At 45.4% G+C, this 4,889-nt stretch overlaps 1 pseudogene; it reads left to right on the forward strand.

Annotated features, from left to right (window-relative positions):
* The window catches only part of LOC125417003 (uncharacterized), a 1,435-nt pseudogene extending 914 nt beyond the window's left edge, over nt 1-521 (forward strand).
* The last annotated feature ends 4,368 nt before the right edge of the window (nt 522-4,889 follow it).

Here is a 4,889-nt window from a genome sequence, read left to right on the forward strand (position 1 = left end):
TATTTGTATACAGAATGGGAAACTGCAACCTGCAAGGACCTTTGGGGGCTCACCTTCAGCTAAAGCAGCTCTCGACTGATTTGATGACAAAGAATTCTCTGGGAGTCCCATCAAGGTTTCGTTTGCTACTCGATGAGCTTATTCCAATTGAGCTGGTGGACATGGTCACGGAAGCCACGGAGAAGGTGGTGGTGGTTGTGGTGGCCAGAAAGGATTTTCTAAAGGAGGTGGTGGGCAGAAACAGTCAGGGCCTACATGTGAGGACATGAACATCTCTTAGAGAAATGAATGCCACCCATGTGAGGCCCCTGAATCAAATGACCCACGAAGGGACCAGGAGTCTCTCATATTGGGGTCAATATTAAGATGAACAACATAGCAGGGAAGGACATCATCTAGGCAGCTACCTGACTCATTCAGGGACCATAGGGTCTTCTAATGGGACTGGGATGGTGGGAATACAGATGGCTTTGGCCCTGGCAAGATGGACTCCAGGGGTGAGCACAGATAGGGTCTTATAACAGCCTGGCTCCTAAGGTTCTGGAACAACTCTTCTTCCTAACCCAGTGCCATCCTTGTTATTTTATAGCCTTCCAATACACAATTGCCCATGGAGTGTATGCGTGTGTGTGTGTGTGTGTGTGAGAGAGAGAGAGAGAGAGGGAGAGAGAGAGAGAGAGAGAGAGAGAGAGAGAGAGAGAATGGGGGAGGGGTAAGAGAAGAGAGGAAGAAGGGTGGGAAGGAACAGAAGGGGAGAGAGAGAGAATTGTAATTGTAACCATATCTGTGGTTCCCATTAAAAACTCTCATTTTACTTAAAAGAAAAGAAGAAAAAGAAGGAAGGGAGAGAGGAAGGAAATAAGAGAAGAGGCAGCCTTTGAGGAGCACCAAGTCCAGAGATGTGGTGAAGCCTATCCATCACATTCATCCGGGTGTTATGGTTTGAGGCCTGGGCCCAGGGCTCACTTAAAACAATTGAGTCGGCGTCTGGACTTTCCAGAGCCTACTCCAAGGTCACGCACTCTCTGTTATGATGAACTTAAGAGTCAACACGGAGAAGATAGATGGCTAGAGAATGAGTTCGATGATGTCACTTCAGCCCAGAATCACACTATGCTGGCAGCTCCATCCAGCCTTTGACCCTTTGAGAGCATGATCCACTAAATCCTCTTTATCCAGCTCACACTGGGTTACACACTGCCCTCCTGTGACCCTGGAGCCTCTGTGAGAACATGTGACCTTTCTCTCCGTGACTCAGAGATCTGTGTCTGATGAACAGTCTAATGAAGGCACTGGAGGGAGGAAACACTTCTACAAAGTTCTGTCGCGTCCTGCATTTCCCAGCCTGCAAAGGAAGTTCAAATCAAGAAACACTGCCTTCGCTAGGACCACACATATCTCTCTAGTTTAGCTCTTTTGGCCTCACAGGCTGCTCCAGCTCTCCATGAAGCCCTTCAGTAGTTAATTCCACATATAGCAGGCCAGCCTGGCCGCCCTCCCAGCAGCAGCCTTTGCCAGTGGTGGCTGCTGTCAGAGTCTGGAGTCAGGCAGACTCACCTCCATAACATGGTAAGCTAATCCCTTAAACGGAACACAGCAGCTTGTGTTTATCGGGAAGTTCTTTTTGAGGGAGGTTTGCATAATATCCAACAGTATTAAACAAGAAAAAGCATTCCCTTCAATAATCAGTTCAGTGGGGACGCTGTTTATTTTTGCTCTTTTCTATAGCTCACGAATCCAACCTGGAATTCCAGAGAAAGCTACCCTCGGCTTATGATTTAACATTCACCAACAACTGCAGAGGTTTGCAAGTCTGAGGACTAAAAAAAAAAAAAATCGTCCCTCAAGCTCGATTCCTTCAGTGAGAGGGAACAGGAAATTACTCCAGGGAAGAGGGCTCTTTTATCTCCCAGCTGTAGATGTATTTAGAACGGAGGGATTAAGGAGGTCAGAGCATAGTCCTCCCTTGACTAAATGGGGTTGATTTATTGCTTGGCGCCTTTATAATTCTTTACTAAGTAAAGGCATACAATAGTACTTAACAGCTTGGGTTTGGAATTCCCCAAGCATGAATCCAAAATGTGCCAACATCTCTCCGATGCACGTGCCTATGGGAAAAGTGCTGAACTATTCTGAACCTCAAACTCCCCGTCTATAAAATAGTTTGATAATAAACCTTACTGGATTTTTTTTTGAAGACTGTGCAGGATAATGAATAAAATACACTTGGTTCTTGGGGCCTCATCAATGCTCCTTTTGAATAGTATGCTATTTTCATTTATTCTTATCCTCTGTGGACTAGCGACAATTGGACCCTGTTGTCTCCCTCCAAAAAGGCAGGTTCACCTCTACTCAGAGAACTTAGGCAGCCAAGAACAGCCTTGCTAGAAGTGACTCAGGCTGAGTGGCGCTGGACCAATGAGCATAGCTGTCCTCTCTGAGAGGACGGATGTTTCAGAACCTCGTGGCATTGTGACCTTTTAAGTACCAGAAGTTCAGAATGGAAGGAGATGTTGATTCTGAGTCTCGATTTTAGGAAGCATCTCTCTACTTTCTCGGCTCTCTCCCTTGACTTTGAGTTTTATAAATGTTAGAAGATGATGTCCCTCAACTTGCCATTCTGTGTCTGTCTTATCCCACCAGACCTACTAGGTCCCTGCTCTGAAGTTTGGCCAGAGATAACCAAGAATTGTGATTTGATTCTGCTGAGCACCACCCAGACTGATGACTCCAAGCTAGAGGCATGATAGGAAGGACAAGGACCTGGGCACCCTGCTAGTTGTCATGGATGAAGCAACCCTTGGGGATGAAGCACTGAAGAGTGACTGCAAGGTTGGGGACAGGGAAGCTGGGCAGGACCATGGTGCCTGTGTATTCTGAAGACCAAGGCTTCTGCCAAAGTCTTTCCAACAATACATTTTAACACTTAAATAGAGGAAAGGATGAAACAAAGCTGAGGTAGAGGATGGAGTCACCCCCAGTAAGACTCCAGTCCCTCCTCATCTAGGAAAAGGCCTCCTTCTAGGGTTCCTTCTGATGTAGACTGCCACTGTTTAAGTACTTTGTTAGAGATGGTCTATGCACGTACTGAGATAAGACACCTGCATTGGAGAACTTATCCCAAGGAAGGACCTTAGCTGGGGAAGCCATGGCACTCTGTTTAGACAGGTGAGGTTTTCTTCAAAATACATGCAGAAATGGGATTAAGCCTGCTTAAAATGGAGACATTTGGGGTATCTTTTATTTAAAAGAAGAAATTAGATCCATCAGATAATGGCCTCTTTGTATTCTTCTTATGTATTTATTTATTGAACAAACATTTTGCAAGATATACTCTGCTCAAAGGCCAATATATATATACACACACACACACACACACACACACACACACACACACACACACACACATATATATATATATATCAGGAAACAAGAATGATAGAGAGTCTATCTGCAAGATTTCTGTGCAGAGACCGAGTAAAGTATTGTACAATTAGCTATTCAATTATAGTGCTGGGGAGATGGCTCAGTGGATAAAGGGAATTGAAATTACAAAAAAAAATCAAGGCATGGGTAGCTCTTGCTTATAATCCCAGAGCTCCAGAGCTGGGGAGGCAAAAGCATGAGAATCCCTGGGGCTCTCTGATCAAACTGTCAAGGCCAAAGAGAGACCCATCTCAGAAAACAAGGTGGATGGCTCCTAAGACACAACACCCAAGGTTGACTTTTGCTATCCCCATGCACATGCATGCACACACACACAGTGCACACATGTGTGCACACACAGAGATACACATATTCATTTAAAATCATGACCAAAACTTCCAAAGGGAGTAATAAGCGCTCTATATGAGATAAAAAAGGAACCTTCCCGAATCTGAGGAACAGGTCACATTTGAGCAGAACACTAATGAATGAGAACTAGCTAACAAGCAGCATGGAGAAAGGAAACAGGTTCAAGGCAGAGAACATGGCACATTATAAACCTGAGTCAGGCGTGACAGCGAAAGCTGCTGTGGTTTGAGCTGGGAGAGTAGAGAAGATGCCCAGGAAGTCTCTGGAAACTTAAGAGGCTTTTGTCCTTCCCGCCATTAACATCTTTGCAGTTCTGGGACATGTGTGCTGGCACGAAGTAGGATTTGTCATGGGTGCTATATTTGATGGTTTAGAAAAGTCTTCCTGGGACCAACGTGAAGAACAAGTTGGACAGAGCAGAAAGTAGCATAGGCTCATGAATTATTTAGTAACAACAAAAAAGGGTAGGTGGAGGGAAGGCCAGCAACACTTGACCATCTAGTGAATGCAAAACCATCACCAGTCATCTGATGTGTAGAGGAAAAGGGCCCTCCAAGAACCATCAGCGTGGCGACCCAGAGGCCCACTAGCAAGCTGAGATAAGCCTGTGAGCTGTTTTCATGATGTGTGGGTTACTTCTCTCCTAGCAATAACCAAACACTTGACAGAAGCTATTTAAGGGAGAGAGGTTTAATCTGAGTTATAGTTGGCGGAATACCGATCCGTTGTGGTGGTAAAGACTGGCAGCTAGGAAGTTTGGTTCTGTAGTGGCAGGAGCTGGTGGTAAGTCACGTCACAGCCACAGAAAGGAAACAGAGCTTGGGGCTGGAAGTGGGGCCAGGCTACCGCCCTCAAGTTTACCTCACCAGTGACGTGGCTACTCCAGCTACACTCTACCTCTGAAGATTCCAAACCCTCTCAAAATAAAGGTACAAATGGAGGGTCAAGCGCTCAAACGTGAGTATTGGGGAGACATTTCATACATTACAAAGAAACAGGATTATGGACGTGTGATGTCTATAGCCTCCATATGGAGCCTTGACTTTGTCCAGTACTCAGGGTGCTTCTGTCTAGACATCATTATTCCACTAACT

This window comes from Myodes glareolus, chromosome 7 (assembly GCF_982192425.1).
Source record: "Myodes glareolus chromosome 7, mMyoGla1.1, whole genome shotgun sequence".
NCBI classification, from domain to species: Eukaryota; Metazoa; Chordata; class Mammalia; order Rodentia; family Cricetidae; genus Myodes; species Myodes glareolus.